Source organism: Crinia signifera, chromosome 1, assembly GCF_055691185.1.
Source record: "Crinia signifera chromosome 1, ASM5569118v1, whole genome shotgun sequence".
NCBI classification, from domain to species: Eukaryota; Metazoa; Chordata; class Amphibia; order Anura; family Myobatrachidae; genus Crinia; species Crinia signifera.
Window position 1 is genome coordinate 74,859,574 of NC_139217.1, and position 24,689 is coordinate 74,884,262.

A 24,689-nucleotide genomic window follows, 5' to 3' on the forward strand; every position below is an offset into this window, starting at 1 on the left:
ACCGTATGAATTGCGAAATATTCGCAATGACCGGAATACTGCGCATAAGAAACGGAACGTAACGGTACTAAACATCATACAGACGGATGTATGTAATGCTAACTAAGCTATGTGTGGTGCTCTAAACCTTTAACTATATTTTATTTAGTGTAAGTATGTTATTATGAATTTATGTGTAATAGTATGGCTGCGCTTATGGTCCACTTTGTCACACAGACTCGGGTATGGAAACTTTATTTGCGCAACTCTGCGAACCAAAATGGCGGCCATACTATCCTAAAATGGCGTGTGTGCAACTCGACTTTAACAGTCCACCCTTTGACAGTAAATATAAAACTGTCACAGTACAAACATTTTACATAACAATACAGAAATTCATAATCCTAACAGAGAAATTGGGATCCGTGAATTAAACATATAAGGGGAGTAAACCATCTGCTCTTTGGCCGATCCAGGATCATGGATAAACGATGGGCCGCATTTATCGAACAAATCTACTCAGGGTGACGAAGGATAATGTACAATTTTTGGGATAAAAATAAAAACAAGGGAGGTTACAACATATACACTTTCACAAATATGGTTTCTTTAAAGGGTGGTGGTTTCGATTCTAGGGTCATATACCAAACCCTGGTCTTCCTCTGCATCTCTCATTCTTACACTCATGATTTCAGTACGTTTTGTCTTTCCCCGGGTCACCACTTTTAAACATTTGAACAATAACACAAAGACTATGATTGCACCACCGATACAGAGGAGGAGTTTACCGATGTTAGCTATAATTCCTTGCGCCCATTCTCCTAAACCGGAGAACCAGTGCATTGGATTCAACCAGGAGGTCCATTCACTGACCTTATCACCTATTTCTGCCAGGCTGATATTGTGTTCCCTTCTAAATTCCCATTTAAGCTGAAGAATCTCATCCATCCGATGATCGATGATTTATTCTGGGTCTTCAGTATTGTTGGTGATGTATGTACAACATTTCACCCCAAACTGTGTAGAGAGGGTGACACAATATCCTCCTGTCATGGCTGTCAGATAGTTCAACACCATCCGATGTTGAACTAGCTCTCTTTTATATGCTTGTAACTCTCTCCCAGTGTATCTGAAGGTGTCATCATAAATCTCAGTGATGTTATCTACCAAGCTTGCTAATGCTTGGATATACTTAAAATTTATGACTCCTCTGGCGGTATGGGTGATATCTAATGCAATGAGGAGTTGGATACCGAACGATTCGTGTATCAATTCAGAAGCTAGGGGTTCTTTCTTGATTGTTAAATCCCTTTTATGGATTTGGTCATAATGGGTATGAGTGTAAGGAGGAGGTATACCTTTGTGTATGCTTACCATTTCATCATGTGTAAGGGTCATCACTTCAGGTAACACTCTACCTAAATAACAAATTCCCACGTAGTTCATGGAGAGCCATTTGTACGCCCTTCTACCACAAATATAATAAACATCGTCAGGGAGAAAATAAGGGACAGAATATTTCATGATCTTGTCACACACTATCCATAAGAACATTCCCGTCCCGTGCTCCCTGACCTGTTCCTCACAGATTTCTGGCTGTAGGGTCATATTACAATAACCGGCTGATACTCTGCCGGCCATCATTTTACTTTTCTTCACAGTGTAGACATATTTATAGTGTCTCCCACTGGTGCGGATCTTTAACAATAATTCTTTATCAATAGGCTCTCCATCTGGATGCTGGGAGTAAGTTATTGTCTGGTTGTGCCATGTCACTTCCCAAGTACCAATCATTCTGGAACTAGAGAAGTTCATACATACCAGGGACTTATCCACTTGGTATGGGTGTAATCTAAGACTAGGGGACCTGGTATACAGGTATCTCTTATCCAGTGGCCTCCCTTTATTTAATACGCTTATCTCAGAGATATTAAGCGGGTATGGGACTAGGCCTACACTACTTCTTTTATGTAGTACTTGTGAACACACCCAGCATTCTGTTTGGTTTAAGACCTTACCCACTAGTGAGTGGTAATCACTCAAGGGACGTCGGCCCGTAGTTGCCTTACTCATCGACTGACATCGCTGGATGCATTCTTCTTCCATTTTCGGTTGACAATATCTACAGACACAGTACTCACCAGACAATAACTCATCACATAGCCCTTGAACTACGTTTTCCTCATACCTTTTACCTTCTCCTGTTATGGGTAAAGTATCAAGCTGGTTTAGGGATTCTACTTCACCCATATCTGGGTCCATTATTACACTGTCAGAACTCCGCTCCGATCGCTCTAGAATGTGGCAGCCACCGAGTATCCTTGGATGAAGAAGAGGGAACAGGAAGAAAACAAAGAAATAGATACATAACTGTGAACCTGTTGCTTAGAGTCCTTCCATCATCTCTACCAGGGGACTTTTATTTGCTCTGTTCTTTGACCTTTGCTCGCTCAGGTTGCTTGACCTTGGCTGCCTTTCAGTCTTCCCGGAACAATGCTTCTAGCGATACTTCTTCTCTTTCGCTCTCTGCACACGGGAACTCTGGGTTACTGGCTTTCTTGCAGTGGGACGAATGTATCCAAGTCTCTCTCTCTGCGACTTTAATCGATGTAGTGCTGGTCAACAAAACTTGGTACGGTCCTTCCCAACGGTCTATCAAACAACCTGAGCGTAAAAAATTTCGGATCATAACAAAGTCTCCTGGTTTAAGATTATGACAGTTCTCGATAGGCATATCAGGTGTCAATAAATTCAGCTCCTTTTGTTGTTTCCTTAGCTGTTTGTTTAGCTTTAGGATATACTGAACAGTTAGCTCATAGTTACACTTGAGATCATCCTGTGGGTCTATCATGATGTGTGGCTGCCGACCAAACAATATCTCGAAGGGGGACAGGTTGAGCGGAGCCCTGGGAGTGGTCCTAATGCTATACAGCACAATGGGCAGTGCCTCTGGCCATAACAACCCTGTTTCAGCCATAACTTTACCCAATTTGTTCTTAATAGTACCATTCATTCTCTCAACTTTAGCGCTCGCCTGGGGACGATATGGAGTATGAAGTTTACTATTAATCCCCAGGAGTTTACACATGATTTGGAAGACCTCTCCTGTGAAATGAGTGCCTCTGTCACTCTCAATGACCTTTGGCATACCATATCTACATACAAACTCTTGACATATTTTCTTTGCTGTAAAGGTAGCAGTGTTGGAGGCAGCGGGGAAAGCCTCCACCCAGCTGGAAAACATGTCAACACATACTAACACATACTTCAAATTTCTACAGGGTGGTAACTGTATGAAGTCGATTTGTATTACCTGGAAAGGGCCTTCTGTAGGAGGGATGTGGGATGGCTCTGTTGGGATGGCTTTTCCAATGTTCTTCCTCAAACAGGTGAGGCATGACATAGCCACTCTACCTGCTTGAGAAGCGAACCCTGGTGCACACCAGTAGGCCTTTACCAGCTTGCACATACCTTCCTTCCCAAGATGTGTCAGCCCATGGGCCGCCTCGGCTAGACTAGGAAGGTATGCCCTGGGGGCCACTGGTTTCCCATGTCCATCTCTCCAAAGTCCGGTGGACCCTTGGCCACATCCCTTCGACTTCCATACTGCTCTTTCCTGTGGGGAACACAAATTCTGCATGTCTATCAGTTTGGATGTGGATACCATGTTCAGTGTACAGAGGTTTGTAGGATGAGTGGAAATATTTACAGGGCATGCGGCCCTTTTCGCTGCCTCATCAGCGCGGCTGTTACCAAGGGACACTGGGTCCTTCTCTGATGTGTGAGCTTTGCACTTGATAACAGCCACTCTGTCTGGAAGCTGGATAGCTCCCAGAAGTCTTCTAATGTATGTCGCATGCCCCACTGGTGTGCCAGCCGCCGTCATGAAGTTTCGGAGGCGCCATAGGGCTCCAAAATCATGTACTACTCCGAAAGCATATCTGGAGTCGGTATATATGTTAACTGATTTTCCTTTGGCCAGTTCACATGCTCTGGTCAGTGCCACCAGTTCTGCTACTTGTGCTGAGTGAGGTGGTCCTAAGGGTTCAGCTTCCACAATACCTTCTCCATCTACTACCGCGTAGCCTGTGCACAGCTCTCCCATTTCCGTTTGTCTATGACAGCTACCATCAGTGAATAAGGTTATGTCTACCTCACTTAATGGGCTGTCGCTTATGTCAGGACGTGCTGTAAAGGTCTGATTCAGGTAGGTCATGCAATCATGTTTGTCCCCACCTTCACAAAACTCTGCCTTACCATATTCAGCAACATTCCCATCACCCTCCACCCTTTGTGCCTTGGAGGGCACATGAGGAAGGAATGTGGCTGGGTTTAGTGTGTTGCATCTTTTGATGGTAATATTTACTGGGGCCATCAGTGCCAGTTCCCACTTGGTGAACCATGCTGAGGACACATGGCGTGTTTGGGCAGAATTTAGGAGGGCAGAGACAGCATGGGGAGCATGAACAGTTAAATCGTGTCCCAACACCACATCCTCACTCTTGTTTACTAGTTGTGCTAACGCAGCCACACTTCGTAAGCAAGTTGGGAGTGAGCGTGCTACTGTGTCCAGCTGGCCACTGTAGTACGCTACTGGTCGATTGGCATCACCATGCTTTTGAACAAGTACTCCTGCCGCACACCCAGCTGATTCAGTTCCGTACAGTTCAAAGGGTTTCCCATAATCTGGCATTCCCAGTGCTGGGGCCTTTGTTAGGCTCACCTTTAGTTCCTCGAAAGCCAGCTCAGATTCCTCAGTATGAGAGACCCGGTCTGGCTTAGTTGAGGAAACCATCTCTTGTAGTGGTAATGCCAGAATAGAGAATCCTGGGATCCAATTGCGACAGTATCCACACATGCCTAGGAACGTACGGATCTGGTGCTGGGTCTGTGGCAGTACCATGTTTTGAATCGCTTGGATTCGGTCGTCGGTGAGGTGTCTCAGCCCTTGGGTAAGGCAGTGGCCCAGATACTTAACCCTGGTCTGGCATAATTGTAGCTTATCCTTTGATACTTTATGTCCTGTCTCTGAGAGATGCATCAGCAGCTGTCTAGTGTCATCCACTGATGACTCCAGTGACTCAGAACACAACAATAAGTCATCGACATATTGTATTAGTATCGAACCACTCATGGGTTGAAAGGATTGTAAACAATCATGCAAGGCCTGGGAGAAGATGCTGGGGCTGTCTATGAATCCCTGGGGGAGTCGTGTCCAGGTATACTGCACTCCTCTGTAGGTAAAGGCGAACAGATACTGGCTGTCAGGGTGTAAAGGGACAGAGAAAAACACAGAACACAAATCAATGACTGTGAAATGAGTACAGTGAGGTGGTATTTGCATCAGGATGACAGCTGGGTTTGGCACTACAGGGAATTGGCTCTCAACTACTTTGTTTACCCCTCTTAGATCCTGCACTAGTCTATAGCCCCTCCCCCCGCTCTTTTTCACAGGAAAGATGGGACTATTGGCCGTGCTTGAAGTTCTAACTAGGATTTCTTGTTGAAGCAATCACTGGATCACTGGGTATACTCCTAGTTCAACTTTGGGTTTTAAAGGGTATTGCGGTATTTTTGGGGCTATCCTGCCTTCTTTTAAGCGGATCTCTACTGGAGCTACATTTGCCATCAGCCCAGCATCCTGTCCATCTTTAGTCCAAAGGGAACCCGGTATTTGTGCTGTAATTTCAGCTACCCTAGATGGATTCGACTCTACAACAGTGGAATACAACATTAGCCTCTGAGGACTGTCCAGCATATCTTGCACTTCTTGTATAAGATTTCTAGGAGTGTCCAGAAATACCCCATCGGGGGTGCAATAGATGACACATCCCATTTTACATAGTAAATCTCTACCCAGGAGGTTAGTCGGGGCCGCTGCAGCCAACAGGAAAGAATGTTTGGTGTGCAGAGGCCCGATTGTAACCTCCGCTGGTTTCGTCAGTGGGTAATGTTGTATTTTTCCTGTTACCCCAATTGCTGCTACTGATTGGTCTGTGAAACCCAAGTGAAGAGGTGTGTTGAGAACAGATCTGGCCGCCCCTGTATCAACCAAAAAGGTTTGCCTTACTCCAGCTATGTCAACCTTTACCTGAGGTTCCTCTCTAAGGTGTTGTGCTAATCTAACTGGCTGTAGGATACAGGTATGACCTGTTTCCTATTGTCTTACCTGGGTTGCCCTTAGTACCGTGTCAGCCATCAGATGGGGAGGAGGCATGTTGCGTGACCTGTCTGTCTCCTCCCATTGTCTAGGGGTTGGGTATCTCCGCGTCTCACCCTGGTGAGGCTCCCAGTCTCGCCTATGTGTTTTGTAACTCCTAGGGTTTCCTGACCTGCAGTGTGCGGAGTAGTGTCCTTCCTTATTGCAGTTGTAGCAAATTATTGGCTTTCTACCTGCGTCTCTGGTGTTTCGTTGGTATGCAGCTTTATTTGGGACATTTGTAAAAGCTTGGATGCTAACCGCCATTAGTTTTTCGGTTTGCATCTCTCTGTTTTTTTATATGTTTTTGTCATGGGCTACAGCAGATTCCCGTAGGGCATCTACTGTCATTCCTTGCCAATTTGGGAACGATGTCTGGACCCTGGTCCTCAATTTCTCTCTCAGCCCCTCCACTAACACAGAGACAACCATCTCCCTCAGGTGTGGGTTATCCTTAGGGTCTGCGACACCAGTGTGTTTTGATACCGTCATCAAACCCCGGTTGAAATATTCGCTAGCTGCTTCACCATCTTTTTGTTTGATAGTGAATATCTTGCTATATTCCACTGCTTATAAGAAAAGGAAGGGGGGAATGGGATAGAGACCGCACCAGTTTTATTGAGCACTATGTTATGATAATTGTTTAATAATGGTCTAATCTATGTATTTTGGGACTACTGACTATATGAGTATCAACTCATAATCAGTCACCACACCCTTGGACAAATTATTGGGTTAAATGTGACAGCCAGTGGTGCACCCCGAGTTTTGAAAATGGGTCAATTATAACTATTAGTTCGAGGGAGAACAAAAAAGAAAAAAGAAAACTCTGTTTGGGGGCACCCTTATGTCCCAAAATATTGTGTGTACTATGACTAATCTTTAATACTTAGCTTTTATTTCATTCGTTAAAAAAATAGACCACCTCTCATAAGTTATCACACACCGTGAAAATTATGGTTATTTTAAACTATCCATGTTTTTATTTGTAGCAAAATGCGGATCAGTACATTTACCAACATGAGAAATTAGAAAAATCTCAAGAAAAAATGTAAAAATGTAAAAAAATGACCATCATATATCCAGCCACTTCTTACCCATTAACTCGGGTTGGTTGTGTGGTTAAATCATTGGTCATTATTCTCATACCATCTCATTACGCAAGAACCCTGTTCCACTGCATGATATTTTCTCAGGATTTATGACACATAGGAGAAAAAATAGGAGAAAAAATAGATAGTCTGCCCTCTCAGACTTGTATCACTTCTGCTGTTCACCCTTCATGCCACAGGCGGCAGAGGAAAGGGAATGAGAGAGTTTATTGTCCCGGGGTTTAAGACTGAAATAGATAAGACAGCCAACCGTTATACCTATATGGTTACCTCTGGCAACCCTGTTGCCATGTAAGGCATTGCAAGGTACTTCCAGTAGATACCAATCGGCTTTTTGGTTTGCTATGAAAAAAAGGGGAGTATTTTACTCTGTAGATAATAGCGGTCACCCCTGCCAGCGAGACTCCACCTCTGCTTTTCTCCCTCTTGTGTCCCACAGAGGAGGGAAAATGAGAGAGTGGGGTCCACCCGGGTTTTGACCTAAATAGCCAAATGACCAATTACAGTGCCGGCAAGTCCTGCAAGATGTTCCTGGTACTATATAAGCATTGCAGAATGCTCTTCTTGCTGGAAGTCGGCTCTCATATTGGTCATGAAACAAGGAAAAGGTACAGTACAATTTATGAGCATACAAAAATTGTTTATCTCATCTATTTGCTGCCTTTTTTATATAATATTCTTTTTGGCATATTCAGTAATAAATTACTTCTCTATAACACCCCAATTCTTCTCCTCTTATCTAGTTTTTTACTTGATAATCTCTTAATCTCCAGTTAGTGTCTAAATCCTATTATAGATAAAAGTGGAAATAAACAGGTTATGCGTTGCTTTTGTCAATACTTAAAACGTGTACCGCCACATAATAGTCGTATAACAGTCTCCATAAGGACTGTAACCAGTAGTATTTATTTGTAGATAGTATCAATTAATTTCTGATTACAAAAATTATTTTCAATGTCTATTTAGTACCAGGAAGCATCAATTCATTCCTAAATGGGCAATTAGCAGCATTAATTATGTATCCAAAGGATATAATCTCATTAACTCCTCAAATGGATTAATTAATTTCCTACCCAAAAAAGAGCCATGTATCCATACATATTTTGGGCGCAGTTCCGGAGACAATAAACAATAAATACTTTATTCAGACTGCATAAAGGATTTTATCTCACTATTTCAGCACATCAATTGTGATAAGTTACAAAGTATGCAGACAATTGCAGTTGTGCCGCTCACATACCAAATGTACAACACAGCTGCAATGTCTGTTAGTCAGATTCTTGTAACAATTATTTCAGTACAAACAATAGGAGTGGTACAATTCCCAACAACATGTGTATCAGTGCTGTCTCGTTAGAACAACTACTAAGGATCCCGCTTATCAGACAACCTGTCTTTGTATAAGCGTACTAATGTAGATAGATCCCCAGCTAACATTCAATTTGGTACAAGCAATTAAAGTGGTACAATTCCCAACATCTCCTATATATCTTTCTGTGCTGTCTCATTAGAACGATTTACTAAAATTCGCGCTTATTAACAAACAGCCTGTCTTTGTATGAGCGGGCTAGCGCAAATGGGTCCCCAGCGTCCGCACACTCTATCTTAGACAGTGCGTGACAGCTGGTTATCCCAATACCGCCCGTTAAATGTACCGCTCCCCCCCTGAGGGTATGTGTATGTGTCCCTCCGGCTTCTATTGGCGGGGCGCCAGTGTATACTCGCACTGCCGCGAGGTACTCCTGGCATCCCCCCGTTACCTCTCCCGTCGGCAGGAACAGTTAACTCCACTGCGTCTCTCTGCTGCGTCTGGCTCTGTGGGAGGCTTTCCTGGACTAATTAGGATTACAATTCCTGTGGTCCCGTGTGTGCACCACGTGACCTCTCAATCTCCTGACGTACGTTTCGCCTGGGCTTTCTCAAAGTAGATTGTGTGTGTCCTGTCCATTACCCCTGGCAGCGCTTTTATCCAATGGGGAACTGATTGCATCTAATTAGCGCAGAATCGGCTATTCACACTGCTTTCTTTATTATAGTGGTTTAAATCTCAAATTCCCTCGAGATGTTTGTCGTTATCAGCCTCTGGAAATATATATTTTCAAATATCTATATTCTATTGCTGAGAGGAGTAAAAAACGGTTTTATATTATTAGAAGAATCTTTTTTTGTGGAGTTTTATCTATGAAGGGAATGATTTTCTTTCTGGCCCCTAGGAATTGCTGTTACTTCAATTCACGGGGATTGTTATCAAAAACTCTGCCTTTGGCTGCATGTATATCATTTAATTTTGAATTTATATTTATTTTGATCTTTATTTTTACACCCACCTCCATTGCCTTTTTAGTTTTTTAGTTTTTTTTTTAAGGGTTTTCTGAAACTCTATTTTTAGCTGTATATTAATTAATAATTCTAATTTATTGTAAATTGGCCTTCTATTGTTTTTCAAATATATTGATATAGTTTTTATTACTGTGCTGGTTGATAATGTGCTAATATTGGTGATCAAATTATTTTATTTTATTCCTTCCCAGAAGTGATGAGTGTGAAACCTCTAGTGGATATAATTTTTTTATTTAATTACCTCAACAGTTATGTAGGATAATAGCAAGAATAAAGACTTATAAGTGAATTATAATTTTAATAAATTTAATAAATTGTGTCTGCCTCCCATACATATGCATATATATAGGACCTCTAACTCGTGCATATGTATATATATATATCCACCTATACACGTGAATTTATATACTCTCATAGTGTAGAAAACATTTTTTTGTGAAAAACAAAAACAAAAAACACAAGTGATAACCATCATTTAAAAAGTGTGGTATTATGAAATATTTAAACTATATAAGAGCTATTTGTTTACTTGTATATTGATTATAATAGATTATTATATATTATGATACCTACTATAAAAGGCCCATGGACATCTGGAAGGAGGTTTTATATATCACAGCTGTAATATTAATTAAGAAAGGCACCATAGTTTATATATTCGTTTAGTCCATTCGGATTCATGGCATTTAGGCAGAAGGTCCATTCACTTTCCTTCTTTAGGAGGGCGTTCATCAAGTCACCTCCCCTAATTCCTAGAGTGATCTTCTCGAGACCACATACCTTCAATTCCTGCCACCTGCTATTATGGTACTTATGGAAGTGACGTGCCACTGACGTCAGTTTTTTCATTTTTCCCAAGTCAGATGCAGCATTGTGTATAGTTCCTACATGCTCCAATACCCGTTGTTTCAATTGTCTTGTGGTCATGCCCACATATCTTTTTTGACATTTGCATGTGAGGCAGTATACTACCCCCTTAGTATTGCAGTTAAAAAATCCTTGGATTCTGCGTGTTTTGCCAAAACGATCTTCTATTGCTTTGGTTGCTGTCATGTACTCACACGCTTTACAACCTCCACAGGGATATGTTCCCACTATCCCTGCTTCCTTTTTAGTTGTCCTAACATAGTGGCTGGAGACAAGGTGGTCCTTGAGATTTTTCGCCCTTCTCCAGCTCATGGACACTTTATCATCCAGGTTTCCTGCTAATACTGGGTCTAGGTGTAAGACTGACCAATGTTTTTGCACTGCTTGTTGAACCTCCTTCCATTCCTGGCAATAATTGCCAACAAATCTGATCTTATTTTCTTGTTTCTTTTTCTTGGTACCAAATATCAGGGGCTGGCTGGCAACTTTCAGCCTGGGGGACAACACAAGCAAGTGGCCCACCACCACCACCGCCGCCGTTCTGCCTTCCGCCCTAGTATGCAGCAACAATTAAACAGCAGCTGGTGCTGCACTTACAGTATTCATAGATAGGGTGCTGTTACGTAAAGTATTCAGCCATATATACTGTATATACTGATAGCGCACATTGCACAGACCACCGGGCAGCTGCCACAGCACATTGCAGGGATTGGCTCTTTATGAAGCCCATGTTCCTGCATGTTTGCGATGGCAAATAGGGGATAGGATTCATATTGGCAAACACTACAGTGACTTCTCCCATCGGAGAAGTCACCGGCGATACCCCTTGAGCTGCCTGGGACCTTCCTGGGCAGCAGGATCATATGAATTATATGGTATGCAATCCCAGCAATCCTGCCCGGCTTAGAAGCAATCCAAGAGATTGACTTGCAGGCTCCGGTGCAATGCGCGTGTAATGCTGTCATTCACATGCAGTTTGGGCTCTTTTTCTGCGTATTTGCAGGAAAAGAGCCCAAATAGCAGGTGAATTACCCGAGTGTATGGGGGCCTTAAGTTTGTGGAAGTGCCACTTTTTACCTATTGGATTCATACCTGCTTTAGACACTCTGATCTCCAGCAACAAAAGCAGCGCCCAGCTCATGCAAGTATATATCCAGTAGGTAAAGAGCAGCATTCCAGCACGACTAGAGTTTGGAAGAGGGCAAGGTCAGGGACACTGAGGAGGTTAGAGGGGTGGGCAGGGATGCTGTGGAGGCTAGAGGAAGGGTGAGGGCAGGAATGCTAACGGGGAGTTAGAAGGAAGGCAAGGGCAGAGACACTAAGAGGGGAGATTTGGGACGATTTTACCCATTCCCAACGGCATGGGCCAAGAAATTGACCCAAATCGGGTCAGTGTGATGTTCCCTCAGGTCCGACGTGCGGTCCCAGCATGCAGCTCCAACTTCCCAGTGATGGGCTGAGCGGGGAACAGGGGTCGCATGCAATCCATCACAAGTTTAGGACCATACTCTGCTGCGAGAAATCACAGTAGTGAATGCCAAGCTTTAGAGGGAGGGTGACTTAGGGGTGCTGAGGGGGGGGGGGGGTTAGAGGGAGGGTGAAGAGATGCTGAAGGGGCGGTGGGAGTCAGAGGGAGAGTGACTTAGGGGTGCTGAGTGGGGGAGGGGGTTAGAGGGAGGGTGAAGAGATGCTGAAGGGGCGGTGGGAGTCAGAGGGAGGGTGAGGTTAGAGACACTGAGGGGGGAGATAGAGAGAGAGGGTGAAGGCAGAGACGCGGAGAGGGAGGGTAAGGGCAGGGACACTGGTGGTAAATAAATGTGTGTCTAATATAAATAAAAGCATTAATTGAGTAAATAAATGTGTGGGGTTACTGAGAAGAACTTTATATGCCGATTGCCTGAGATCCTGCTTAAGCTGTGCCTCCTGTTGAATGCACACTGTCCCTTTATTACAGGCCAGGCAGTCAGCGAGGGGTACGCAGGCTCCTCTCTTATTCATGCCAGTGCCGCTACTGCCTGTCAAATAGTTTGACAGGTTGTGGCAGCCAGCACTGATAGCGCACCGCATTAAGGTAGCAAAGCGGGCGCCTCCCTGCTCTGCATACCTTGCTGAGCGGGTAGCGCTGACGGCCCTGATGATGCACACTGTAGCGGGTGGGGGACAGTTTACATTACAATATATTTACTGCCGCTCCTGGTCACGCCGCTGCCGCCGCCGCCGCCTCCTCCTCCTCCTGATTATCTAGCTGCCGCACCGCTTCCACTGCCGTCGCTCATGCTCCCGGCGCTCTCCGCGGTGGCAGGCATTTAAATAACTGGACGAGATTTCTTACGTCAACGTCAAGACGTCACGCATGCTGGTCCTGCCCCCAGGACTTCAAGAATCGCGCATGCGCAGTCTGTGAGGAAATGTCCTCAGTGCAGGGGGCCGGCGGCCATTTTCCTGTAGCCACGGCCAGCTCAGTTGAGAGGAGGAGGCCTGGAGGAGGTGAACACTGCGCCGGATCCAGTGCGGCCCGCAGCAGTAACTGGTAAAGCGGCCCGGGGGGCACATGGCACTCTGCCCCCCGGCCCAGCCCGCCCCTGCCAAATATCAGATGTTCCCTGTCCTTGGACTCAGCTGTTCTGATTGCCTTCTTAATAGCTGTATTGCTGTATCCTCTTTCCTTCAGTCTACATGATAGATCTTTGCTCATATTTTTAAATTCCAGATCGTCCGAGCAATTTCGCCTTAGGCGAAGAAATTAGCCCTTAGGAATATTTTCCACCGTTGGAGGAAAATGTGAGCTTGTTTGGTGGAGGAGTGTGTTAGTCGCAGTCTCCTTTCGGTAGAGTTTGGTCTCTACTCTCCCTTCCTCAGTCCGATGTATCAATAGATCCAAAAATGGAATCTCTTTTTGACTGATTGTATATGTCAGGCGCAAGTTGAGATCATTGGAATTAAGAATCTCTATGAAAGAGAGGAGCTCCTCCTTGTCACCCTCCCATATCATAAAAATATCGTCGATATAACGATTCCACATAATTACATTCTTAGTCAAATGTGCATTCTGTTCGTTAAAAACTAATTCACGCTCCCACCAGCCTAGGTAGATGTTCGCATAGGTTGGGGCACAGGCCGCCCCCATAGCCGTGCCCCTCACCTGTAAATAGAACCGGTCATTGAACGTGAAAAAGTTATGATAAAGCACAAATTTCAATAATTCCATGAGAAAATCATGAAATTCTTCATAGCCACTAGTTCGAAGAAAATACTGTACTGCTTGTAGTCCTCTCTCATGCCCTATTGAGGTGTACAGCGCCTCGACATCCAGGGACACCATGTACTGGTTATCCTCCAGGGTGACATCATGTAATTTTCTGAGAATATCTGCTGTGTCCTGAGTGAAGGAGGGTAATTCCAGGACATATTTTCTCAAATGTAAGTCAAGAAAATTACTAGCCCTCTCTGTCAGGCTTCCTATCCCCGAGACTATTGGGCGTCCCGGGGGGTTGGTCAGATTTTTATGCACTTTTGGAAGTGCATAAAAAGTGGCTATTTTTGGATTGTCAGTTTTCAAATATCCATATTCATTTTTTGTAATTATACCATTTTTGAACGTGGTACCGATAATTCGATCATATAACCTTTTGTAATTCTCCAATGGGTTGAACAAAATGCGTTGATAGCATCTGGAATCGTTTAACTGACGGTTAACCTCTTTAAGATATTTTTCCTCTGACCAGAGGACAACATTGCCCCCCTTATCAGAGGATTTGATGATGACCCCCTTCCACTCCTGCATTTCCTTCAGAGCTTTTCGTTGTTTCTGGGTTAAATTAGACGATCTAAAACTTTTGAAACCTCGTGTGTAGATTTTATCAAACTCCTGGGATACCAACTTGGAGAAGATCTGTACCTCTGGTGAGGTGTGTTCCAGAGGGAAAAAAGTAGATCTCTTTTTAACCTGAGGTCTTGATATCTCTTTATCTCCTTCTATTGTTTCCCCTGCCAGTTCACATAGTGCTTCCAATGCTTCTTGCTCCAGGGTGTCCAACTCACTCCCAAGGATTAATTCCTGTTGTTGATCTATGGAAGGTTCACCCCTCTCCCCATACATTTTGGTCAGCAGGATTTTTCTACAGAAAAGTTTTAGGTCTCGTTCCCACTCAAATCGATTAAAGTGTTGAGTTGGTGAATAAGTCAGGCCTTTTTGTAGAACTGATATTTGTTCTTCAGTGAGTGTCTGTTCTGTTAGATTTATAATTTGAAGAGGTGCAGTTTGTGATGTTATACCTTGCACACACTCTTCTTGGGGTCCTATTTCCTGCGTGTGGATCTCTGCGGATAACGACGATTCTGTGGTAAATCCCACCGCGGAGGGCTTCTTGTGTTTCCGGCCCCCCCTCCTCGTCTTCTTCCTCTTGACTTGTTCCACCCTCTGCTTTCCCTGACATCCCCTAAAAAAGGGGCCGATGCAGAGTTAGAGTCCAATACGCGTTCACCTCTAGGATTTTGATTGTTCAGATGACTCCCCATATGTTCCACCTCCTCGTCTACACCCGATGTCTCTGCCTCTGATGATGTATATTGCTCTGAGTATTTCCGAGGCACCCTCATTGGTATTGATTTTTGCCACCTGAAAATTCTCCCGGTTGCAAAATCCTTCTTGTCCCGTGCAAACTTATTCTTTTTACGATCAATAATCATTTGTTCATACTTCCTTAGTTCTTCTTTATTTTTCTCGAAGCATTTCTGGAACTGTTGATCTTTTTCCCATTCCTCCAGCTTTTTGCCTACTTCCACTAGATCCTTCTCACACTCATCCAGTGTTAGGGTGTTGTGTTTGACAAGAATTTGCATGAGTTCCGTTGAGCATTTCAAAAGTGCATCTTCCCAATCTTTTTTTAGGGTTTCATTCGCTAACTCGAATGTCGGGAAGACCCTTGGGCGTAGTCCTCTTGGTGAGATCTTATTCTTTAGGTAGTTTTCTGTTGTAATCAGGTCCCAATTCACCCTTGCCTGTTTCTGTAGTAGTTGTTTTAATTTTAAAAATTCCGCTTCCCAGTTGTTATGTGGGTCATCATTGATGACATCACTAGGGAAGATTTCTTCCAATTCATCCTTATTCTTGCGTCTTGTTGACAATTCTTGTAATAAATTGAAACTCATTTTCGATATCTGATATTATTAATTCGATGTTTTCCTAGATTTGATGTTAATTAGCCTTCCTGCATTAATGTGAGAGTGATCTATAATCCTAGTACTCCTTTTCTGTGCGGGTCACTTTTGAAAGCTGTTGCCAGCCAATGTTAAATGTATATAAGAAAAGGAAGGGGGGAATGGGATAGAGACCGCACCAGTTTTATTGAGCACTATGTTATGATAATTGTTTAATAATGGTCTAATCTATGTATTTTGGGACTACTGACTATATGAGTATCAACTCATAATCAGTCACCACACCCTTGGACAAATTATTGGGTTAAATGTGACAGCCAGTGGTGCACCCCGAGTTTTGAAAATGGGTCAATTATAACTATTAGTTCGAGGGAGAACAAAAAAGAAAAAAGAAAACTCTGTTTGGGGGCACCCTTATGTCCCAAAATATTGTGTGTACTATGACTAATCTTTAATACTTAGTTTTTATTTCATTCGTTAAAATAATAGACCACCTCTCATAAGTTATCACACACCGCGAAAATTATGGTTATTTTAAACTATCCATGTTTTTATTTGTAGCAAAATGCGGATCAGTACATTTACCAACATGAGAAATTAGAAAAATCTCAAGAAAAAATGTAAAAATGTAAAAAAATGACCATCATATATCCAGCCACTTCTTACCCATTAACTCGGGTTGGTTGTGTGGTTAAATCATTGGTCATTATTCTCATACCATCTCATTACGCAAGAACCCTGTTTCACTGCGTGATATTTTCTCAGGATTTATGACACATAGGAGAAAAAATAGGAGAAAAAATAGATAGTCTGCCCTCTCAGACTTGTATCACTTCTGCTGTTCACCCTTCATGCCACAGGCGGCAGAGGAAAGGGAATGAGAGAGTTTACTGGTGCGGTCTCTATCCCATTCCCCCCTTCCTTTTCTTATATACATTTAACATTGGCTGGCAACAGCTTTCAAAAGTGACCCGCACAGAAAAGGAGTACTAGGATTATAGATCACTCTCACATTAATGCAGGAAGGCTAATTAACATCAAATCTAGGAAAACATCGAATTAATAATATCAGATATCGAAAATGAGTTTCAATTTATTACAAGAATTGTCAACAAGACGCAAGAATAAGGAAGAATTGGAAGAAATCTTCCCTAGTGATGTCATCAATGATGACCCACATAACAACTGGGAAGCGGAATTTTTAAAATTAAAACAACTACTACAGAAACAGGCAAGGGTGAATTGGGACCTGATTACAACAGAAAACTACCTAAAGAATAAGATCTCACCAAGAGGACTACGCCCAAGGGTCTTCCCGACATTCGAGTTAGCGAATGAAACCCTAAAAAAAGATTGGGAAGATGCACTTTTGAAATGCTCAACGGAACTCATGCAAATTCTTGTCAAACACAACACCCTAACACTGGATGAGTGTGAGAAGGATCTAGTGGAAGTAGGCAAAAAGCTGGAGGAATGGGAAAAAGATCAACAGTTCCAGAAATGCTTCGAGAAAAATAAAGAAGAACTAAGGAAGTATGAACAAATGATTATTGATCGTAAAAAGAATAAGTTTGCACGGGACAAGAAGGATTTTGCAACCGGGAGAATTTTCAGGTGGCAAAAATCAATACCAATGAGGGTGCCTCGGAAATACTCAGAGCAATATACATCATCAGAGGCAGAGACATCGGGTGTAGACGAGGAGGTGGAACATATGGGGAGTCATCTGAACAATCAAAATCCTAGAGGTGAACGCGTATTGGACTCTAACTCTGCATCGGCCCCTTTTTTAGGGGATGTCAGGGAAAGCAGAGGGTGGAACAAGTCAAGAGGAAGAAGACGAGGAGGGGGGGCCGGAAACACAAGAAGCCCTCCGCGGTGGGATTTACCACAGAATCGTCGTTATCCGCAGAGATCCACACGCAGGACATAGGACCCCAAGAAGAGTGTGTGCAAGGTATAACATCACAAACTGCACCTCTTCAAATTATAAATCTAACAGAACAGACACTCACTGAAGAACAAATATCAGTTCTACAAAAAGGCCTGACTTATTCACCAACTCAACACTTTAATCGATTTGAGTGGGAACGAGACCTAAAACTTTTCTGTAGAAAAATCCTGCTGACCAAAATGTATGGGGAGAGGGGTGAACCTTCCATAGATCAACAACAGGAATTAATCCTTGGGAGTGAGTTGGACACCCTGGAGCAAGAAGCATTGGAAGCACTATGTGAACTGGCAGGGGAAACAATAGAAGGAGATAAAGAGATATCAAGACCTCAGGTTAAAAAGAGATCTACTTTTTTCCCTCTGGAACACACCTCACCAGAGGTACAGATCTTCTCCAAGTTGGTATCCCAGGAGTTTGATAATATCTACACACGAGGTTTCAAAAGTTTGAGATTGTCTAATTTAACCCAGAAACAACGAAAAGCTCTGAAGGAAATGCAGGAGTGGAAGGGGGTCATCATCAAATCCTCTGATAAGGGGGGCAATGTTGTCCTCTGGTCAGAGGAAAAATATCTTAAAGAGGTTAACCGTCAGTTAAACGATTCCAGATGCTATCAACGCATTTTGTTCAACCCATTGGAGAATTACAAAAGGTTATATGATCGAATTATCCGTACCACGTTCAAAAATGGTATAATTACAAAAAATGAATATGGATATTTGAAAACTGACAATCCAAAAATAGCCACTTTTTATGCACTTCCAAAAGTGCATAAAAATCTGACCAACCCCCCGGGACGCCCAATAGTCTCGGGGATAGGAAGCCTGACAGAGAGGGCTAGTAATTTACTTGACTTACATTTGAGAAAATATGTCCTGGAATTACCCTCCTTCACTCAGGACACAGCAGATATTCTCAGAAAATTACATGATGTCACCCTGGAGGATAACCAGTACATGGTGTCCCTGGATGTCGAGGCGCTGTACACCTCAATAGGGCATGAGAGAGGACTACAAGCAGTACAGTATTTTCTTCGAACTAGTGGCTATGAAGAATTTCATGATTTTCTCATGGAATTATTGAAATTTGTGCTTTATCATAACTTTTTCACGTTCAATGACCGGTTCTATTTACAGGTGAGGGGCACGGCTATGGGGGCGGCCTGTGCCCCAACCTATGCGAACATCTACCTAGGCTGGTGGGAGCGTGAATTAGTTTTTAACGAACAGAATGCACATTTGACTAAGAATGTAATTATGTGGAATCGTTATATCGACGATATTTTTATGATATGGGAGGGTGACAAGGAGGAGCTCCTCTCTTTCATAGAGATTCTTAATTCCAATGATCTCAACTTGCGCCTGACATATACAATCAGTCAAAAAGAGATTCCATTTTTGGATCTATTGATACATCGGACTGAGGAAGGGAGAGTAGAGACCAAACTCTACCGAAAGGAGACTGTGACTAACACACTCCTCCACCAAACAAGCTCACATTTTCCTCCAACGGTGGAAAATATACCTAAGGGCGAATTTCTTCGCCTAAGGCGAAATTGCTCGGACGATCTGGAATTTAAAAATATGAGCAAAGATCTATCATGTAGACTGAAGGAAAGAGGATACAGCAATACAGCTATTAAGAAGGCAATCAGAACAGCTGAGTCCAAGGACAGGGAACATCTGATATTTGGTACCAAGAAAAAGAAACAAGAAAATAAGATCAGATTTGTTGGCAATTATTGCCAGGAATGGAAGGAGGTTCAACAAGCAGTGCAGAAACATTGGTCAGTCTTACACCTAGACCCAGTATTAGCAGGAAACCTGGATGATAAAGTGTCCATGAGCTGGAGAAGGGCGAAAAATCTCAAGGACCACCTTGTCTCCAGCCACTATGTTAGGACAACTAAAAAGGAAGCAGGGATAGTGGGAACATATCCCTGTGGAGGTTGTAAAGCGTGTGAGTACATGACAGCAACCAAAGCAATAGAAGATCGTTTTGGCAAAACACGCAGAATCCAAGGATTTTTTAACTGCAATACTAAGGGGGTAGTATACTGCCTCACATGCAAATGTCAAAAAAGATATGTGGGCATGACCACAAGACAATTGAAACAACGGGTATTGGAGCATGTAGGAACTATACGCAATGCTGCATCTGACTTGGGAAAAATGAAAAACTGACGTCAGTGGCACGTCACTTCCATAAGTACCATAATAGCAGGTGGCAGGAATTGAAGGTATGTGGTCTCGAGAAGATCACTCTAGGAATTAGGGGAGGTGACTTGATGAACGCCCTCCTAAAGAAGGAAAGTGAATGGACCTTCTGCCTAAATGCCATGAATCCGAATGGACTAAACGAATATATAAACTATGGTGCCTTTCTTAATTAATATTACAGCTGTGATATATAAAACCTCCTTCCAGATGTCCATGGGCCTTTTATAGTAGGTATCATAATATATAATAATCTATTATAATCAATATACAAGTAAACAAATAGCTCTTATATAGTTTAAATATTTCATAATACCACACTTTTTAAATGATGGTTATCACTTGTGTTTTTTGTTTTTGTTTTTCACAAAAAAATGTTTTCTACACTATGAGAGTATATAAATTCACGTGTATAGGTGGATATATATATATACATATGCACGAGTTAGAGGTCCTATATATATGCATATGTATGGGAGGCAGACACAATTTATTAAATTTATTAAAATTATAATTCACACTTATAAGTCTTTATTCTTGCTATTATCCTACATAACTGTTGAGGTAATTAAATAAAAAAATTATATCCACTAGAGGTTTCACACTCATCACTTCTGGGAAGGAATAAAATAAAATAATTTGATCACCAATATTAGCACATTATCACCCAGCACAGTAATAAAAACTATATCAATATATTTGAAAAACAATAGAAGGCCAATTTACAATAAATTAGAATTATTAATTAATATACAGCTAAAAATAGAGTTTCAGAAAACCCTTAAAAAAAAACCTAAAAAACTAAAAAGGCAATGGAGGTGGGTGTAAAAATAAAGATCAAAATAAATATAAAATCAAAATTAAATGATATACATGCAGCCAAAGGCAGAGTTTTTGATAACAATCCCCGTGAATTGAAGTAACAGCAATTCCTAGGGGCCAGAAAGAAAATCATTCCCTTCATAGATAAAACTACATAAAAAAAGATTCCTCTAATAATATAAAACCGTTTTTTACTCCTCTCAGCAAGAGAATATAGATATTTGAAAATATATATTTCCAGAGGCTGATAACGACAAACATCTCGAGGGAATTTGAGATTTAAACCACTATAATAAAGAAAGCAGTGTGAATAGCCGATTCTGCGCTAATTAGATGCAATCAGTTCCCCATTGGATAGTAGCGCTGATAAAAGCGCTGCCAGGGGTAATGGACAGGACACACACAATCTACTTTGAGAAAGCCCAGGCGAAACGTACGTCAGGAGATTGAGAGGTCACGTGGTGCACACACGGGACCACAGGAATTGTAATCCTAATTAGTCCAGGAAAGCCTCCCACAGAGCCAGACGCAGCAGAGAGACGCAGTGGAGTTAACTGTTCCTGCCGACGGGAGAGGTAACGGGGGGATGCCAGGAGTACCTCGCGGCAGTGCGAGTATACACTGGCGCCCCGCCAATAGAAGCCGGAGGGACACATACACATACCCTCAGGGGGGGAGCGGTACATTTAACGGGCGGTATTGGGATAGAGATAAGATAGAGTGTGCGGACGCTGGGGACCCATTTGCGCTAGCCCGCTCATACAAAGACAGGCTGTTTGTTAATAAGCGCGAATTTTAGTAAATCGTTCTAATGAGACAGCACAGAAAGATATATAGGAGATGTTGGGAATTGTACCACTTTAATTGCTTGTACCAAATTGAATATTAGCTGGAGATCTATCTACATTAGTACGCTTATACAAAGACAGGTTGTCTGATAAGCGTGATCCTTAGTAGTTGTTCTAACGAGACAGCACTGATACACATGTTGTTGGGAATTGTACCACTCCTATTGTTTGTACTGAAATAATTGTTACAAGAATCTGACCAACAGACATTGCAGCTGTGTTGTACATTTGGTATGTGAGCGGCACAACTGCAATTGTCTGCATACTTTGTAACTTATCACAATTGATGTGCTGAAATAGTGAGATAAAATCCTTTATGCAGTCTGAATAAAGTATTTATTGTTTATTGTCTCCGGAACTGCGCCCAAAATATGTATGGATACATGGCTCTTTTTTGGGTAGGAAATTAATTAATCCATTTGAGGAGTTAATGAGATTATATCCTTTGGATACATAATTAATGCTGCTAATTGCCCATTTAGGAATGAATTGATGCTTCCTGGTACTAAATAGACATTGAAAATAATTTTTGTAATCAGAAATTAATTGATACTATCTACAAATAAATACTACTGGTTACAGTCCTTATGGAGACTGTTATACGACTATTATGTGGCGGTACACGTTTTAAGTATTGACAAAAGCAACGCATAACCTGTTTATTTCCACTTTTATCTATAATAGGATTTAGACACTAACTGGAGATTAAGAGATTATCAAGTAAAAAACTAGATAAGAGGAGAAGAATTGGGGTGTTATAGAGAAGTAAATTATTACTGAATATGCCAAAGAGAATATTATATAAAAAAGGCAGCAAGTAGGGGGGCGTGGCCTGGTCGTCCAGACAGTAAGCCACGTTTTGCTGGAGCTCCCTAAGTTTTACCATTAAAACATATGCTTAGGCCATCTGAACTAACAGCAGTACCCCATCCTAAGAAGACCCCACCATCCCAACACCCTCCGGTGCGTGGTTGACGGTGCTGCAGAGCCGGGAGGGGGAGAAATCCCACTCTGCAGGTTGCGGCCCTCACCTCTCCTGAAGCCGCGGACTAAAGTTGGACTCTGTTACCCGGCAGCCAGGCTCCGTGGACGGATCATCGTGGGCGGCGGGTCCTGGAGGCAGCCAGCCAGCTGGGCAGCATACCTGGAGGTAGGATAGGTGCGCCCCAGACCCCCCTTGTCAGTCCGGCTCTGTCTGAGCGGCTCCGGAGCCGGAGGGAGAGTGAGTGATCTCCGGCTCACAGCCGCGGCGGCCATCTTGGATCCTGGCGCACGGCAGTCTCCAGCCCAGGCACTCAGCATAACAGGGGGAGCGGCACAGGAGGGAAGCGGGGGGTACCTCTGCACACCCAGTGAGGCACTACTGTACTCAGGAGGCCAGGGGGACGAGAGGCGGCAGCCAGCTCTCTCTCCCCATATAAAACAGCGGCGGCTATCTTGGATTAGGTATAATAAGAGCAGGCAGTGCACCAACACAGTAGCTGCTGCTCCTGGCTCCCATACACCTCTCCTGTGACCCCTGGAGATCACTTAGGGGCCCTGCCAATTGGGAGTATTATTTTGTAGAGGGACAAAAATAAATAAAATAAAAATAAAGTACAGGCGGGGGCGTGGCTTGGACGCCATACCGCAAAGACGCACTTAAGGGGAGCTCCGTCCTCAAGGGGTAAATTTAGCCCTAATACTCCCCTTCCCCGCGGCAATAACCACCCCAGAAGATCCCCCAGAACCCCCAGAGCACAAGCGCTCACAACGCGCGCAGGTTGCAGAGCCCGGGAGTGCACGGAGCGCTCCTGCGGGTTGCGGCCTAGCGCGCGACGGAAGCCGGGGCCTCGAGTTACTCCTCGAAGCCGGGAGCAGCGCTGCGGCTCAGACGACGTGCCCGAGAACCAGAAAGCCCCACCAACAAATCACCCACCCTCAGCAACCCCCCGACAGGAGCCTGCCTGTAAGCAAGCCCAACTGGAAACCGCCAGTGAGTGGAAAGGGCAGAAGCTGAGAGGGAACTGCGGCCGCCATTACCTGCACGGAGCTGCCATCCCCAGACCCAGCAGTCATAACAGGCAAGTGCCACACTTCAGCTGAGCCAATCGCCCCATAGGGGACTCCCCAGGAAGCTGCAACTCCCCCCTGCACATAGTGCATGACCCCCCAGGCCCTCCACTTCTGAGCACCTTTGAGCTCACTGAGGCATACATCTCCCCCCCCTCCCCCCCTCTGCAACCTCCACCCAGTGTCCCACCAGTGTCTGTCTTTCCCTGTGCCCTATCTGAGGAACCAGCATCGGATATAATACAGCAGACTTACCACAACCTGGGCTGGCAGAGAGCAGATCCCCCACGCAGAACCCCCCCCACTGCTGCACTTCTTCTCCCCCCCTTCTTTATTGAGCCTAGGCCTGTAAGACAACAACTGCTGCCTTGCTGATCCTGTATTCAACACAGGCAGAGAGCTCCACCTTGTGGCCAAACGGCAATACTGCGGCCACACACTGTATACAAGTACACCACATAAATAAACCAGTCGACCTAGCCTCACTGTCACGCGAATTTTAGTAAATCGTTCTAATGAGACAGCACAGAAAGATATATAGGAGATGTTGGGAATTGTACCACTTTAATTGCTTGTACCAAATTGAATATTAGCTGGAGATCTATCTACATTAGTACGCTTATACAAAGACAGGTTGTCTGATAAGCGTGATCCTTAGTAGTTGTTCTAACGAGACAGCACTGATACACATGTTGTTGGGAATTGTACCACTCCTATTGTTTGTACTGAAATAATTGTTACAAGAATCTGACCAACAGACATTGCAGCTGTGTTGTACATTTGGTATGTGAGCGGCACAACTGCAATTGTCTGCATACTTTGTAACTTATCACAATTGATGTGCTGAAATAGTGAGATAAAATCCTTTATGCAGTCTGAATAAAGTATTTATTGTTTATTGTCTCCGGAACTGCGCCCAAAATATGTATGGATACATGGCTCTTTTTTGGGTAGGAAATTAATTAATCCATTTGAGGAGTTAATGAGATTATATCCTTTGGATACATAATTAATGCTGCTAATTGCCCATTTAGGAATGAATTGATGCTTCCTGGTACTAAATAGACATTGAAAATAATTTTTGTAATCAGAAATTAATTGATACTATCTACAAATAAATACTACTGGTTACAGTCCTTA

General features: G+C 43.3%; 1 protein-coding gene across 1 annotated transcript in view; it reads right to left on the reverse strand.

Annotated features, from left to right (window-relative positions):
* LOC146026063 (endonuclease domain-containing 1 protein-like) overlaps positions 1 to 23,866 on the reverse strand; it is a 46,461-nt gene extending 22,595 nt beyond the window's left edge. Inside the window, exon 1 of the mRNA XM_083156417.1 lies at positions 23,805 to 23,866. The gene's annotated coding sequence lies outside the window, so the exon portion shown is untranslated. The remainder of the gene's footprint in view (positions 1 to 23,804) is intronic.
* Positions 23,867 to 24,689: the final 823 nt, after the last annotated feature.